The sequence below is a fragment of the Panthera uncia genome, chromosome D4 (genome assembly GCF_023721935.1).
Source record: "Panthera uncia isolate 11264 chromosome D4, Puncia_PCG_1.0, whole genome shotgun sequence".
Classification (NCBI taxonomy): domain Eukaryota; kingdom Metazoa; phylum Chordata; class Mammalia; order Carnivora; family Felidae; genus Panthera; species Panthera uncia.
Genome location: NC_064807.1, coordinates 31,488,413 through 31,506,306, shown reverse-complemented (window position 1 = coordinate 31,506,306; position 17,894 = coordinate 31,488,413). Strand labels below are relative to the sequence as shown.

Here is a 17,894-nt window from a genome sequence, read left to right as displayed (position 1 = left end):
CAAGTCAACAACAGTGAAACAGCCCTGAGATGGGGTCCAGGGTTTCATCTGTCAGTAATGGGTAGAGGGGTCACACTCACTATGATGTGCCCAGTTTGCAGCTTTTGTAGGAATCAGAAGTTAGGATCACAATCAGTCTCTGCGGCAGAGATACGGTGCGGATCAGTAGCTCAATTTCAGATGGTCCCATCAGAAATAAGCCATTTTTAGGTCATGATCTTGCAGTCTGTGAGTTTGAGCCATGCATCAGGCTCTGTGCTGACAGCTCAGAGCCTGGAACCTGTTTCGGTTTCTGTGTCTCCCTCTCTCTCTCTCTGCACCTCCCCCAATCATTCTCTTTCTCTCTCTCTCTCCCTCTCTCAAAAATAAATAAACATTAGAAATAAGCCATTTTCCTTGGGTGTTTGTGACCCAGATGGTATAGACAGCATCCAAGATGTTTCCACAATGTAGCCCACATCTGGGCTGTCCCATCTGCAACTGTCCCAGCATCTGGGTTTTGATTTTTTTTTTTAAAGATTTTTTTTCTTTTATTTTATTTTTGGGACAGAGAGAGACAGAGCATGAACGGGGGAGGGTCAGAGAGAGAGGGAGACACAGAATCGGAAACAGGCTCCAGGCTCTGAGCCATCAGCCCAGAGCCTGACGCGGGGCTTGAACTCACGGACCGCGAGATCGTGACCTGGCTGAAGTCGGACGCTTAACCGACTGCGCCACCCAGGCGCCCCATGGGTTTTGATTTTTGAACAGGGAAATTTTGTCAGATTTTACGTTGGCAAACCTAGGGGTGGGGTTGAAACAGCCCTATCAAAAGTATCAGGTTTCAGCTTAGAGTCAGGTCTAGGCGATTAGCATTAGGATACCAAAAGAGCCAGTGGCTCTTCTTCAGCAGTAGCAAAGCTGGGATGCTGCAAGGCTAGACTACTATGTACCAGGTCCAACTGCCAAGCAAGGCTTTGTTACACCCTTTTTATCTTATCAGGCTTAGAGTCCAAATACACCCACTCAAAAATATGCACAACACTTTGGAAAATGATCAGCTTTTATGGGTCAGAACATCTGATTTGACAAAAGCTCATCAGCATCTAAAACTCTGCTTTGTAAAACTTCGTAAGTGTAATTCACCTGAAGAGTACCTCTCTTTTCATGCTTTTGCCTTTTCTCCAGAGGTTCCAATAGGCAAAAAATATAGTAAATATCATCAGTTATGGAGATTTACTTGGGTTTTGATACTTAAAATTTTTTATTTCAACCCACCCACCAGTGGCAAAAAAGCAAGGTTTTTTGCAGGTTTCCTTCATTGGGATGATCCCTCTAGCATTTATGAAATTATAAGCATAACCTTTTACATCAATTTTTATTCAATACCCAGATGCAATAGCCACAAAACACAAATCTCCTTTTTTTAAAAAAATATAACTTATTCTCAAGTTAGCTAACATACAGTGTATATACAGTGTGCTCTTGGCTTCAGGAATAGATTCCCATGATTCATCATCTACATACAGCACCCAGTGCTCATCCCACCTCAATGCCCATTGCCCATTTCCCCTCTCCCCTGTTGCCCCATCAACCAGTTTTTTCTCTGTATTTAAGAGTCTCTTATGGTTTGCCTCCCTCTCTGTTTGACACTATTTTTTCCCCTTCCCTCCCCCAAGGTGTTCTGCTAAGTTTCTCAAATTCCACATCTGAGTGAAAACATATGATATCTGTCTTTCTCTGACTTATCTCACTTAGCATAATACCCTCCAGTTCCATATCCATGTCGTTGTAAATGGCAAGATTTCATTCTCATTGCCAAGTAGTATTCCATTGTATATATAAACCACATCTTCTTCTTTATTGATTCATCAGTTGATGGACATTTGGGCTCTTTCCATAATTTGGCTATTGTTGAAAGCACTGCTATAAACATAGTGGTACATGTGCCCCTATGAATTGGCACTCCTGTATCTTTTCGATAAATTCCTAGTAGTGCTATTGCTGGGTCATAGGATAGCTCTGTTTTTAATTTTATGAGGAACTTCCACAGTTTTCCAGAGAGGCTGCACCAGTTTGCATTCCCACCAACAGTGCAAAAAGTTGCCATTTCTCCACATCCTCACCAACATCTGTTGTTTCCAGAGTTGTTAATTTTAGCCACTCTGATCGGTGTGAGGTGGTATCTCAGTGTGGTTTTGATTTGTATTTCCCTGATGATCAGTGATGTTGAGCATCTTTTCATGTGTCTGTTGGCCATCTGGATGTCTTCTTTGGAAAAGCATCTATTCATGTCTTCTGCCCATTTCTTCATGGGATTATTTGTTTTTCAGGTATTGGGTTTGGTAAGTTCTTTATAGATTTTGGATACTAACCCTTTATCTGGTATGTCATTTGAAAATATCTTCTCCCAATCCGTTGGTTGCCTTTTAGTTTTGTTGATGGTTTCTTTTGCAGTACAAAACCTTTTATCTTGATAAGGTCCCAATAGTTCATTTTTGCTTTTATTTCCCTTGGCTTTGGAGACATGTCGAGTAAGAAGTTGCTGTGGCTGAGGTCAAAGAGGTTGTTCTCTAGGGTTTTTATGGTTTCCTGTCTCACATTTAGGTCTTTCATTCATTTTTAGTTTTTTTTTGTGCATTGTGTAAGAAAGTGGTCTGGTTTCACTCTTCTGCATGTTGCTGTCCAGTTCTCCCAGCATCATTTGCTAAAGAGACTGTCCTTTTTCCATTGGATACTCTTTCCTGCTTTGTAAAAGATTAGTTGGCCATACACTTGTGGGTCCAATTCTGGGTTCTCTGTTCTATTCCCCTGTTCTATGTGTCTGTTTTTTGTGCTGATACCATACTGTCTTGATGATTATAGTTTTGTAGTAGAGGCTGAAGTCCAGGATAACACAAAGATTTTTTTTTTTTAAATATGCCCCCCACCCTTTTAAATGGAATTTTTTCCAACCTTCTACCAGTGAACTTAAAATTTAGGGTTAACATTACAGGTACCAAGGAAGAATCAGCTAGAATGGAGGTGGAAGGTATGACTAATATAATAGTGATAGCAACTAAGCTGAAGAAACGGCTGAAGTGTTTTTTTTCCCTCCCTAATCCCCTCTGGTTTGCTTTACTCCAGCCCTAGGAATTGATCTAACATTTTTTCCTCCCACTTGGAGAAACACCAAACTTTTAATATTTTTGGCCTACCTAGGCTCACCTTTGGTAATTTTCCACTCCCACCTAGAGGAGAGAACAAAAAACAAAAAGTGTCATCAAACTTCACTTCTTCCCCCCTCGCTTTAGTTAGCACAGCAAAAAACACTCAGGAGATCCAGCTTGCTGGATCTAAGTGGGAGGATTATCCTGGATTATCCATGTTGGCCCTAAATGTAATTATAAGTATCCTTAGAAAAAGAGACGAGGGAGATTTGACTAGAAAAGGAAGTAGAAGATATGATGAAGGAAGCAAGAGGTTGGAATGATTGTGAGGAAGGGGTCATGAGCCCAAGAATGAGGAGACTCTGCAAAAACTGGAAAAGACAAGGAAACAGATACTCCCTTAGAGCCTCTGGAGGGTGTATGGCCCTTCCAACACCTTGATTTCAGCCTACTGAAATCCATTTTCAACTTATGGCTCTCAGAACTGTAAGGCAATAAATTTGGGTTATTTTAAGCCACAACTCAGTTTGGCTTAAACAAATTACTAAGTTTGTGGTAATTTCTTATAGCAACAACAGGAAACGAATACACTGAGTTTACTTCTTTCCCAGATATATCATTTCCATTTTATAATGCATGATTACTAGGCAATACTCATTTTGTTGGTGTTTTCATTTTTACTTCATTCCAGAATGGGCATGTAAGAATGTAACAACACCTGCTATGGCTTAGTTAGCTTCTCAGTGTCCACCCACACTCAGTAACAAGCCAATAACTGCCCCTCAAATGGAGTATACCAGGCAGCAGTTTCAAGAAAATGCTGTGTCAAAAACCCAAGTGGACACTACTGCCTAGTGTCACAGGCTCCAGGCTACATAACTGTTAATCACTGACACATATAGCTCAAAAGGCAAATTAGAACAAAGTAGTCCAAGCTGAAGGGCAGTCTGTACATTCTGCTGGGTAGTTTCACTACAGTGATCTCCTCATTCACTCTCCTCCCTTCACTCAGCATTCTGTACTGCTCTACTAGTGTCATATAACTAGGCTGAAAGATCCAGCATGCACCTACTTATATACTCGTCCCATGAGTGCTGTTTTATTTGTGGCATTTCCCCAAGGGGAACATTCCTTACAATCGAGAGAAGTATTACACATACACACCTGTTCCCACAGTATATTCAGAGGTATCAGTTACAACTACTTGGGTGTGTGAATTGTTTTCTGAATAAAACCTAACATAGATAAGTTTCAATGGCCATAATGGTATGAACTCTTTCACTGCAGATAAGCAGGTCAACTCCTGGCAGGTCTTACAAGTCTGGCATGACATGGTAGCTTCATAAGAACCATACAGTCCTTTACTTTGTAAGAGGCATCATTTTTTCTTCGACTGCAAGAAGGCAGTGTGGAAAATTCACTCACACAGTCCCCAAACGTTACTTGTTAAGAAGGCCTTGAGTTTTGTAAGGGTTTATTAGTCACACGTGTGGGCAAGCATCTGCTAATATCACAGAGACAAAAACTTTTGATTTGTCAACAGACATTATTTACACAGTGGAAACTGTGAATATCAGAAATTTTTTTCCCTAACACTTTATAAGCATTCATACTACAATAAAGTAGCATATCATTCAAATTATACATTTTAACAATGATACATTGAATTGGCTCAGAGCCCTCACTCGTGTCACTTAATCTAACACACAGTCTATTAACAGGTATGGCAGTGGGAGGAGGCTCTTTCCCCACTCTTGTCCACCACTTAGACAAAAGCATACACTACCAGATCGCAGGGAGTCTTATGATACGGCCCAAGTGGCTCTTTTTTCCAAAAAGACTTCCTAACCTTAGAAGCCCCAGGTTGGATGCCAAATATGTCAAGTAAGGCTGACAGGATGTAAGGTCATTAGAGAACTAGCATAGAGTGGTTCCTCCTACAACTGCAAAAATATATTTTAATTTTTAATTTTATTTAAATGTTGCTTTTAGTCTAATGATAATGGTGCAGAAAGTGGTCTGGAGGTATGTTCAGACCAGTACTCACCTGCAGCTATTCTGTAGTTCTAGAGGCTCCAAGGCAGCTAACAGCGCTTTGTCAAACACATCCTTTAGGTTTTTCTGTGTGAATACAGAATACTCCACATATTTCACGGCATTCAGGTCACAGACCAACATTTCAGCAGTCTGTGTCATGAGAGGTGTCTATGTATCTTTGGCAAGCTTTTCAATAATCGAGAATCACATTTCTGAGATCAATTTTGGTTTCAACAAACTAGAAGTCTTCAGACAATGGAGAATTATCTTAGGTACCCACTTTTCTCTCATATTTTCAGACGAGGGTACTAACTAAAAAAGAAACTAGAAATATGTCTGTTTGTGAATAGCAGAGGGGTTATTCTGTCAAATTTTTCTTGCCTCTGGGATCAAAAAGTCCAAACATGTATGGCTCCCATCAATCACAACTGTGACTGCATAGTTGTCAAAAACCACTGAACATATTCAGACATTAAACTGTTGGATTCAGGATATCAAGACTTATCTTACCAATAGCACCATCCCTCACAACACAATTGTCTGCATTGCTGAAATATTTTTTAATCCATCTGAAATATTCCAAATTTAATTTTGAACTCAGATTCTCCACCAGACTTTAAGGACCTTGGTGTTTAATCATCCTAAAATTTGCCTAGTAGAAAAGGAGGTGGAAGAAGGGATTAGGCCCAGGAAGCTCTCATGCTTGTGGTGGTGCCAATGCCATGAGACCATGTGTCAATGCCAAAAAGCACTGCAAAAAAGTCTTCAATAGTAGAAGGGGTAATGATCAGCCAGAGGCTCACTCCACCAGACAACAGGAATAGAGGACACGGTGGAAACTGCGCTATGGTCTCTGCCTTCCCTAGCTCTGACACTTCCAGAATCTGGTATTCAGAAACTGTTCTGAGGTCTTTTCTTACACCTCCATCCCACCCATCACAGCCGGACAGCAATTTTCTGGAAGGGCAGGTCAAGACTGTAGCTAAAAAGGCGAGTGGGCCTTTTTTAAAAATTATTTTAATGTTTATTTATTTTTGAGAGAGAGAGGGAGACAGACTGTGAACAGAGGAAGGGCAGGGAGAGGGAGACACAGAATCTGAAGCAGGCTCCAGGCTCTGAACTGTCAGCACAGACCCCGATGCTGGACTCAAACCCACAAACTGCAAGATCATGACCTGAGCTGAAGTCGGACGCTTAACTGACTGAGCCACCCAGGTGCCCCTTGAAATGGAGCATTCAGCTGAGCCAACCTGTACTTCTGACCTACAGAACTAGGAGGTAATAAATGTGTATTGTTTTAAAACAAATAAATAAAAGTAAAAAGGCGAGTGGGCCATCGTCCAGGCAATGAAGGTGTCAACGGCCAGACTGCTGTCAGTTACAAGGACATTCCCCAAGAAGCCACTGTACTCGCAGGGCCAGTAAAGGTATCAAAGGATGTACTGCTGGACCGTCAACCGCAGCGGTGAGCACCAGCCCCACTTGGAGCCGCGTGAACCTCCATGGCCTAGAGGGTTCCTGTCACGTTCCTCCCTCCAACTCCAACCTGCGCACTTCACTTGGGCAAGCGCCACCTTCTCGTAACTTCCGGCCCCCTGAGGCCTAGGAAGTCTTGGCTCTGGGAGGCTGAGGAGAGAGCGGAGAGAGGGCAGGAACCGACGCGAAGGGGGCAGCCGGACGCAGCCCACCCCCCTGACTCCCCGCCGTTGGGCAGAATCAGACTAGAGTCCCTGCGTCTACCTGGCCTATCGGCCTATCGCAAGCAGCTGGGGAGAGTGGGGGCTCCAGAGGCTGCGACGTCAGAGCCGCCGTCGTGGGCGGAGCCGCGGCGACAGAGCCTGGAGCTCGGCGTCTCTTATGGCGTCGCCTTGTCGCCTTCCACTTACGGTCTTCTTGCCAGGGAAGACGTGGGTTCTGCCATCCCCTTACCCCCGACTTTGCAGCAAAGGCCTCCGTTCGCGAAATTGCTCTGAATTTGCGCCAGTAACGCGAGACCTCGGAGAACGTCCCGCCCCCACTGGTGGAGATTTTAGAGGGCGAGGCACGAATGGGAAATGGGGACTCCAGGTTTGTCAGGAGCACGGAGGCTGAACCAACTTCGGCCTGCATTGGCAGAACTAAAACTGTGGGGGCCTCCTGGTCACGGACGATTTACAGCCACCTGTTGTAGCTGAGCATTAAGCTCTGCCCAATCCAAGGTATCCAAAAGACCCGCGCAGACCTTTAGCCGATTGAAACACTTCTTTAAAGAATTTTCATTGTTGCAGCTGGGTCTCCCTGGGGCTTTGACCCAGCCATCTTTCATTAGGTCACTCCATGTACTAATCAGTGGGTTTGGGCTGAGATCAATTGCTTCGTTTTTATTTAAAATTATGTTACACGTTGATTGGCATGTCCTCTTGATGTCAGCTTCTTGAGTAATTAAGGGTCTTGGTGGTCTCAATCCCAGGCAAGTGCTCCTAACACAGGTTTGCCAGATTTACTTGGTTGTAAAGACATTGTGGAAATATAACTAAATCAAAAATAGTGGGAATATTAGAAGTAAAAAATATGGTTTGCTCTCTACTCTTCTCACACTTAGAAAATTTCTGAGATGTGCCCTCCTTCTGTGCTTAATTGGGTGTATTATTTAGTAAGGTGTAGAAGACCCCCATCTCATTAGGGGTTAAGGTGACATGGTAGAACTTATATAGGGCTTGTGATGTGCCAGATACTGTTCTAGGTGCTCTGCAGGTATTAGCACCTTTTATCTTCAGTGGAGTATTATCCAGTGAAGTACATGCTATTATTCCCAATTTACAGATTGTTGCCTGGTGAGATTAATTTGCTCACAGTCACATGGAGCCAGCGTCTGCCCTTTTAAGTAGTATTCTTTACGCTTGGTGTAATGGGAAATGACTGGAAGTCTGGGAGCCTATTCCAGACCCATCCCCACTATTTACCAGTTGTGTAATGTTTATAAGTTACAACTGCTCAACTAAGTATAACTGAGTCTCAGTTTTTTCACCTTAAGACTGAAGGTGCTAAATCAGTTGTGTTGACCTCCCTGAGTTGTTATGCACTCCAAACACAATGTTTTTTTTAAATGGGAGCATTTTTAAAGCTATAAAACGCTATATAAAATATGTTACATTGTACTTGTTTCACAGTCTTGACTATTGAAGTAGGCCACTTAGGAAAACTGACTAAATTATAATCCAAACAACTGCAATATATCCCTGAAGTAGAATTACCATTAAATTTGGATTGTAATTAATATTATTGTCAGAATAATTCATTTAGTTCTGATAATGAACTACAGTTGCAAGGTACCTGTGATCCTTTTGAAACCTTTATGTGAATGAATTACCTTTGAAATTACCTCAGAGACACTACTTGTAAAAAATGAGTTTCTCAAAAAAAAAAAAAAAAACAAACAAAACCAAAGCTTTTGGGGGCATCGCTGGCATAGTTGATAGAACAGGTGACTCTTGATCTGGAGGTTTTAAGTTCAAGCCCCACATTGGCCATTAAAAAAAAAAAAAAGTTTTGAGGTGCCTGGGTGGTCAGTTAAGCATCCAACTTAGTCTCAGATCATGATCTCTCAGTTAGTGGGTTCAAGTCCCACATCAGACTATGTGCTGCCAGCTCAGAGCCTGGAGCCTGCTTTGGATTCTGTGTGTCTCTCTCTCCCCCTCCCCTTCTCACGCTCTATCTCTCTCTCAAAAATAAGCATTAAGGGGCGCCTGGGTGGCTTGGTCGGTTGAGCGTCCGACTTCAGCTCAGGTCATGATCTCACGGTCCGTGGGTTCGAGCCCCGCGTCGGGCTCTGTGCTGACAGCTCAGAGCCTGGAGCCTGTTTCAGATTCTGTGTCTCCCTCTCTCTGTGACCCTCCCCCGTTCATGCTCTGTCTCTCTCTGTCTCAAAAATAAATAAACGTTAAAAAACAATTTAAAAAATAAAAATAAACATTAAATTTTATTTTAATTTTTTTAAATGAGTTTTTCAGCGTGCCTTGGGTGGCTTGGTCAGTTGCTGATTGAGTGATTTGTTTTTAATGTTTTGTGTGTGTGTGTGTGTGTGTGTGTGTGTGTGTGTGTGTTTGGTTTTTTTTTTTTAGAGAGCCTGAATGTGAGTGGGGGAGGGGCAGAACGAGAGGGAGACACAGATCCTGAAGCAGGCTCCAGGCTCTGAGCTGTCAGCATAAATAGCCCGACATGGGGCTTGGACCCACCATGAGGTCATGACTTGAGCCAAAGTCAAAGTCAAAGACCTTAACCCACTGAGCCACCCCAGGGGGTCCCTAAGTGTCTGACTCTTGATCTCAGCTCAGGTAGTGATCTCATAGGCTCTGTGCTGATGGTGTGGAACCTGCTTGGGATTCTGTCTCTCCTTCTCTTTGAACCTCCCCTGCCTGTGCTCTCATCCACTCTCTCTCAAAATAAATAAACTTTTAAAAAATGAGTTCTTCGGGACACCTGGGTGGCTCAGTCAGTTGGGTATCCGACTTCAGCTCAGGTCATGATCTCAGGGTTTGTGGGGTTGAGCCTGACATCGGGCTCTGTGCTGACAGCTCAGAGCCTGGAGCCTCCTTTGGATTCTCTGTCTCCCTGTCTCTCTGCCCCTCCCCCACTCATGCGCACATACGCTTGCTCTCTCTCAAAAATAAACATTTAAAAATAAAGAAGTAAATAAATGAGTTTTTCAATTGCTCATAATACTAATAGCAAACTACATAATCAGTTTTTGATGTTCTGAAGTCCATTGGACTCTAGAAAATATAGACATTGAAACAATAATAATAATTTATTTTCAAAAACTATTTTTGGGGCACCTGGGTGGTGCAATCAGTTAAGCATCTGGCTCTTGATCTTAGCGCAGGTCATGATCTCCTAGTTCATGACTTCGAGCTCCACATTGGGCTCTGCACTTATGGCACAGAGCCTGCTTGGGATTCTGTCTCCTCTCTGCCCCTTCCCCACTTGTGCAGGATTGTCTCTCCTTCTCTCTGCCCCTTTGCTCCTTGTGCACACTCTAAACAAATTAACAAACAAACATTAAGAAAAAAGGAAAAAAAATCAAAACTATTTTTTATTGAAAATAATTTTGCATTGTGTAACCCAATAAATTCTTTTTCTTAAGCCAGTTTGCATTGGGTTTTGTATTATTTCCAAAGGAGTTGTTGTAACAGTTATGTTACATACATACAAGTATGCCTATGACCACAGTCCCTGCTACTCTGGCTTAGAACTGTGAATGGTAACCCCAACTGACATGTAAAAGTGCTCTGTATCTAGTAGGTGCTCAATAAATGACAGCTTGTTAATAAACTCTGATAGGTTTTAGCATGCAAATATTTTTGTAAATTTTACAGAAGAGTAATGAATTCTCATATTCTGCCATCAGTTGATATATTTTAGTCTTTTTTTATTCTCTGGAGAAGAAATGACCCCATACATTTTGTTTCCTTTCCTTTTTTTGTTTTTGTTTTTGGGTTTTTTTTTTGCTTCTTTTTTAAAGGCTAGCTGCTGTTTTTGTGAGCATGTAGTTCTGTATTTCTTGTGGTCCCCTGATGAATTATGAGCAGGTATTACCATAATAGGTTACAGTGACTGAGCTACTCACTATGTGAGACTGCATGCTTCAGATTTTATTATTGTCAGCAAAAAATGAGGGCAAATGAAGAATGCTGGGATACAAATGTAAAACATCACTGTATTCCTTTTGTATTAGTTTTTATTTTCCCTGTGTCTTCTCCTTGATTTTCTCCCTGCTCTTAATTGGGATGTCAAGGTAGTTGAGGAACTAAGATAGATTTGAGGAAAATATGCTTTTGACCTGAGAAGATTCTTTTCATTAAATCCACCATAATATACATACAACTAAAGAACCAGTGCATTTCATTTCTAAACATCTTCAAGAGTCACTATCAAAATTCAACACATCCTGATAGTTTTTGATGTTTCTAGAAAAATAGAACTTTGAGACTCTAATTGGTTTCGTAAAAATCTCCACCTATGAGGAACTTCCTTCCAGCCCTATTTACCATTAACTACCATATTCTTGGAATAGGATTCATTGAGGTTAATATTAGAATACTGTCACCGTAGTTAAGCCAAGACAGACTAAATACTTAGCTAGTAAAATTACGTTCCAATTTTATTCCAAAGCCCTCATTCATTTTCCCCCAGTTTTACTGAGATATAATCAACATAGAACACTGTATTCCTTTAAGATGTACAACATAATGATTTGACATATGTATATACTGTGAAATGATTACCTCACTTTTTAAGTTTTTTTTTTTTGAGAAAGAGAGAGGGAGAGAACAAGCAGGGAAGGGGTAGAGAGAAAGGGAGAGAGAGGATCCCAAGCAGGCTCCGGACTATCAGTGCAGAGCCTAACGTGGGGCTTGAACTCACAAACCATGAGAATATAACCTGAGCCAAAACCAAGAGTCCGATGCTTAACTGACTGAACAACCCGGGTGCCCTACCTCACTTATTTTTATTTTATTTTTGCCAAGATGGTTTTCAGAAATCCTACGGCATGCAAACTTGTTCATCCTGTGAATTTCCAGGAGTAAATGTTCAGAAATAACTGCTACATTGTAGATATTCAGAAGAATGTTGTATATAACCCAGGGGGTATTATTAGGTTAAGTGCTAAGAATAACAAATAAATGCATTTATTTGGGTGAGTGAAAGCTCTGTGAAGGTCCAGGTTTTAGGTTTGTTTCATGTTCGTGCAAACAGTTTCTCTCTCAAGTAAAGAAAAGTGCAATAAGAAATTTGCAGAGCTCTATTTGAGCATGGTCCAAATTATCCTTTAAAAACTGCTGCTACTGAGGGGTACCTCAGTCAGTTAAGTGTCTGGCTTTTGATTTTGGTTCAGGTCATGATCTCAGTTTGTAAGTTTGAGCCCTGCATCAGGTTCTGCACTGACAGTGTGGAGCCTGCTTGGGATTCCCACTCTCCATCTCTCTCTGCCTCTCCCCTGCTCTCTCTCTCAAAATAAATAAATAAAATAAACTTTAATAAAAAAATAAAGACTGTTTGGTGGGCAATGTAAACTTTTGAAATGGGTACTTTTAAGAATGAAAGAGGCTTTGTTTTTAAATTCAAGTATAATTTAGTAATAGTGTTGTTAGGCATTCTTTTCTTTGCCTCTTATATAAATGGTTCTTCAAGTATCTGGATAAGGTAAAACCCTTTCTAAACCAATCACCTCTAACAAGTATTGGGTATTCATCTTTCTGCCACAAGAAATCTCTATTTAGTCTTCGGACCTAGCCACCTGTCCTTATTTATTTCCAGCTCAATACCTATGACTTCATCATAATAGGTGTCTTTTTTGCTCTCCTCAAGCTTGCCCACTCTTGGAACATCCATCCCTCTTGCTGTCTGGAATGCCCACCTCACAGGGATCCTATTGGCATTCTTCTCTGCTAGATCTTATTTGCCATTCTTTTTCCATCACACTGCAATATTATCAACTAATACGTGTTTTTTCCAAACCTCACACATGGAGTACATCTGGAAAAGGACTCCCATTCTGTGATGTGCAGAAGAAAGGTCCAAACGACCTCACTCCCAAAGCTGACAGCTGGTGGCAGATGCTAACTGGAAGTTCAGCTGGGGCTGCTGCCCAAAGGTTTCAGTTCTCCTCCATATGGCCTTATCTAGGCTTCCTTGCTGCAGCAGCTGAGGCCCAAGCAGGAGAGTTCAAAGAGGACAGGCTTTGAGGTGGTGTTCCATTGCAGCTAATGTCAAACCTATTTTTTTGATAGAACAATCAGATATGAGTTGTTTGGTTCAGAAATGCATAATACCAGGGCAGCTCCAAGAGAAAAATACTGTTTGATAAAACTGCTAAAACTAAACATCAAAGGAAAATGTATACCTTATTTTGAAATGCGCTTTAACAAAGTAGCCCGAGGAAAGAATGTAAAGAAACTTCTACCTTGAAAAGGGAAAGGTCGGTTAGTTACTCCAGTCCTAGATGGGTTCGTAATCAAGGACCTTGAGGAAAGGACAATCTGAGCTGAAGGGCTTAGGTCTAAAAAAACAAATGGGGGTCAGTTTAATAGTCTTCAGGGCCAAAGGGATGATCCATTTACACAGGTTGGAGACATGTACTGTCTTAAGACCAAGACAGCCTACCAGAAAGGTGAAGTGGAATAAGGCCCATGGATGTCCACAAATGAAGAAGGGTTCTAAATGACCAGTGTATGGTGAAAGTTCTCCTGGTGGGGAGATATTTTGGTTGTAGACACTGTAAAGTATTGACCCCAGAAGGGAAAGGTGGAAAAGCTGGCCAAAGGGTCTGGGGAATATCCCAGGAGAACTAACTCTCTGGGGATGGTGGTTTCAGAAAAAGAGAGGCCCATGGGGCGAAGGACAGGGCTGGGTCTGGCATCTAGTGACATCTGCATGCACCAATATTCAATTGGTCAGGACTACCAACTCTGGTCCTCCAGAGAGCTGCAAGCTGAGACAGCAAAAGTCCAACAGGGCTGGGTAAGATGTCAGTGTCTGCAGCTCACTCAAGGTGACAATGGGCATATCACAGCAAACCTAAGAGGAACTGTCTGTGTTCCAGTGGTCTCCATACCTCTTAGCTGCCTGGTTCCAGACCCTCCACCAACACTGTGTGCTGGGAAAGACAGTTACTCCTCCAGGACCTTGGAAGAGAAAGTAGCAGAAGAAAGGTGGCACAGTACAGTACTAAGGGTACCACTTGAGAAATTTTTCCACCAAGGTGGCAGCAGATTGCCTACATGTAGACAGAAAGACCTGGATGCCAATGGTCCTGCTTCTTAGGGCCTCATGTGACCTGCTAGGTTTGAGGTGCTTCACATGAGCTTGCATCTACTGGTGAAAGTGAGCACCATTAGGCCAGGCCCTACATCACTTTGGTTAACTGTTTGTCTGACCTAAGTTCTCTAGGCTTCTTCCACACAGCACCTGAACTAAAGCCACAGACACTGAAGCATCCTACTTCCTTGTTAGACTGACCGGTCATCACACAGCTGGAAAATACAAGTTGGAAATGATACCTAGTCCCCTGTGGGATTCCTGTAGGGTGGGAACCAGCTGGAGTCAATGCACCCCACTTAGTAATAAATTCCCACACCAAAGCATAGGGCCTTCCAGAGCAGTGACCTTAGAGGTGTGAGTTCCCACCCACCAGCTGCAGGTCTCATCAGCCTTGGAGCTCTGGAATGGAGAGATCATGTCATGTGGTGAGTCTCCCTCAGGCCTGGGGTCTCTGCAGCCTCTGTGAAGTGGTAATGTCATAGATGGGCTTACATATCTTTCTTTGGACCTTTTTCAAGGGGGCACTTAAGCAATGGCTGTGCTGTAAGTTTAGGGGAGGGCAAGAGCCATCTGCTGGAAGCACCTGTATGGAGCATGTTCTATCCCCATAAATGGAGCCTTCAAAAAGGGAACCTGAACAGGAACATTATCAGGAATGTTTAGAGCCCACTGTGGGCTGAAATTTAAAGAATTTAAGTGCAGGTGCACTCTGGTTCCATTCACTGTATCAAAGTCAGGTTGTTGCAGCCTTTGGTTTTGCACTTCGACACCAGCCTTTCAAGGTGTCAAATTTAGAACTTTTGTGCTGTCAGAGGCAGCTGGCTCAACATACAAATGTTCAGCAAAGGTAAAATGAATTTTCATAACTGCCTGACAGTGTCTCAACTGCCAGTCCCTGTGGGACTTTCTTCTGTAGTGTTCCCACCTAAGAAAGATTAGCCCAATCTTAATGCTAGTCAACAGATTTGGGCAGAGTCCAATTGCTGTTTCCCATTTCAAGTTATATTGTACTTTGGTGAAAAGACTCCATTTCAATGCTACAAAATTCTAATTTCAGCTTATTTGAAAACTTATGTGGTCTCTACACCCATATGTTTTCTTGGTTTTGAAGGGAACAGTGAAGATAAAGGGAGCTGGTTACACACTCACAAAACTTTGAATTTTCCCTATATTAGCACATAATTGGGTATATTCCTTATAAGGAGCACATTACCAGGGTTCGTTCATTCTTTTTCTTTCTTTCATTTTATTTTTTTCAATATCAGACTTCTAACACTACTTAGGATGTCGGGTGACATGAGTGATTGTAATAACAGCAATGAGTAATAAAATGTAATTAAATCTTAGTAAATATATATATATATATATATTTAAGGTTTTAAATATATATATAAATATATTTATTTATTTTATTTATATAAAATATTTATTTATATTTTTATATAAATATATTTATTTATTTATTTTAAATATATATATATATAAATATATTTATATTTAAATATATATATATTTAAGGTTTTTAAGTAATCTCTATACCCAACATGAGGCTTCAACTCACAACCCCAAAATCAAGAGCTACACACTTTACTGACTGATCCAGCCAGGTACTCCCTTATTAAACACTGTTATGAAAATTTAAAAAGAAAGGATGGAAGGAAGGAAGTGAGGGAGGGAGGGAGGAAGGAAAGAAAACTAAGGGGCAACTGGGTGGTTCAATGGCTTAAGCTTCTGACTTCAGCTCAGGTTGTGCAGCGTTGGTGGTATAGTGGTGAGCATAGCTGCCTTCCGACTTCAGCTCAGGTCATGATCTTCCAGTTTGTGAGTCCAAGCCTGCATTGGGCTTGCTGCTGTCAGCATAGAGCCTGCTTCAGATCCTCTGTCCCCCGCACCCTCCTTGCCCCTTCCCCACTCTCTCACTCTCTCTCTCTAAAATAAATAAACATTAAAAAAAATTTTTTTAATAAAACTAACATGATTTTAGCATTCAGTGTCCAGCTAGTTGCCAATTTTTTTCATCTAGTTGACAATGTTAACAGCATATTTCATGTATATCAGGTCTTGGCATACATGTAGAGGACTTTAAATACAATATAAATTAATATTCATAAATGTTTCCAAAGCTTTGCAAACACTGTGCTAAACTAATTCATGAGTGATTCTGGAACCACTCACTGAAATATGAAGAGAAGCAAGAAATGGATGCACCACACTACTGGCAAATGGTCATTGTTATGTAAGAATCCCTTGCATTCATCTATCTGAAAGGATCTGGCAAAAAATGTAATTTGCTATGATGTCCTACTTACATGCTTCTGCTTCTCAGAACCTCTCCACTCTGCAGTAGTATCCATCTCTGATGTTGGCACAATGTCACAATGCACAACTGGGGAGCCATCACAGCATTTGGATGCAGTCACATTTTCTTTTGAGGACATCAGAATACGTCCAAGATAAGAGATGTCTTGAAGTGTTAATCTCCCTGGGACCTGAAGGGTAGCAGAACACACCACTTCAAAACATATCATTTTGGCATCAGGATTATTTTGAGCTGAAGGCAACTGAGAAGAATCAAGTATAAAAAAAAGCTTTCTTTCCTCCCCCTATTTGCCTAAAAGCAAAACGTAAACTCATAAAGGTATTCCCCATCTTCTCTCAACCAGAAAGAACAGAAGTTAATGACTAGAGATAATTCTATACCCTTACCAGCTCGGAGACTACACCAGTGGAATCTCCATGACAAATTTTACTAATTTTATGTTCCATTAGTTCCCCATATATTTGCCTTCCCGCAGTTTGCTGCCCTAGAAACTCAATTCCTTTGTTTTATCACTTCTCTAAACATTTATTGTTCTTTTGTTAAGATGCTATATAAGCCATGGAGCACCTGGCTGACTCGATGGTAAGAGTGTGTGACTCTTGATCTCAGGGTCATGAGTTTAAGCCCCAAGTTGGGTGTAGAGATTACTAAAAAAAACTTTTTTAATGCTATATAAGCCCAAGTTCTAATCATCCCTTTGAGTTACTTATCTCTGAGTACTCCCACATATATACACGATTCGCATATTAACAAACTTGTTTTTCTCGTTCGTCTTTCATCAGTCTAATTTGCAGGGCCTCAGCCAGAGAACCTATGATGGTAGAAGGAAAAGAACTTTCACTATCAACAATATCCAAACTATAGAAAGAGCCCAAATGTCCATCGATGGATGAATGGATAAAAAAGATGTGGTATATATACACAATGGAGTATTACTCGGCAATCAAAAAGAATGAAATCTTGCCATTTGCAACCATGTGGATGGAACTAGAGGGTATTATGCTAACTGAAATTAGTCAGTCAGAGAAAGGCAAATATCAGATGACTTCACTCATATGAGGACTTTAAGATACAAAACAGGTGAACATAAAGGAAGGGAAGCAAAAATAACACAAAAACAGTGATGGGGACAAAACATAAGAAACTCTTAAATATGGAGAACAAATAGAGGGTTGCTGGAGGGGTTGTGGGAGGGGGGATAGGCTAAATGGGTAAGGGGCATTAAGGAATCTACTCCTGAAATCATTGTTGCACTATACACTAACTTGGATATAAATTTAAAAAATAAATTAAAGGGGCGCCTGGGTGGCTCAGTCGGTTAAGCGGCCGACTTCGGCTCAGGTCATGATCTCGCGGTCCGTGAGTTCAAGCCCCGCGTCGGGCTCTGTGCTGACAGCTCAGAGCCTGGAGCCTGTTTCAGATTCTGTGTCTCCCTCTCTCTGACCCTCCCCCGTTCATGCTCTGTCTCTCTCTGTCTCAAAAATAAATAAATGTTAAAAAAATAAGTTAATTAATTAATTAATTAAATAAAAAATACAAAAAAAAAAGAGGAAAACCATGAAAAAGAAGAAGAAGAAGAAGAAGAAGAAGAAGAAGAAGAAGAAGAAGAA

At 41.4% G+C, this 17,894-nt stretch overlaps 1 long non-coding RNA gene across 3 annotated transcripts in view; it reads right to left on the bottom strand.

Moving 5' to 3' along the window:
* Window positions 1-9,928: 9,928 nt before the first annotated feature.
* LOC125925562 (uncharacterized) overlaps window positions 9,929-17,894 on the bottom strand; it is a 27,003-nt gene continuing 19,037 nt past the window's right edge. For 2 of the 3 annotated variants that reach the window (XR_007458878.1, XR_007458875.1), the window contains exons 3-4: window positions 16,274-17,095; window positions 9,929-12,919 (exon numbers count right to left, since the gene is read on the bottom strand). This is a non-coding gene — a long non-coding RNA (uncharacterized LOC125925562). The remainder of the gene's footprint in view (window positions 12,920-16,273; window positions 17,096-17,894) is intronic. The other variant, XR_007458876.1, reaches the window with a different exon arrangement.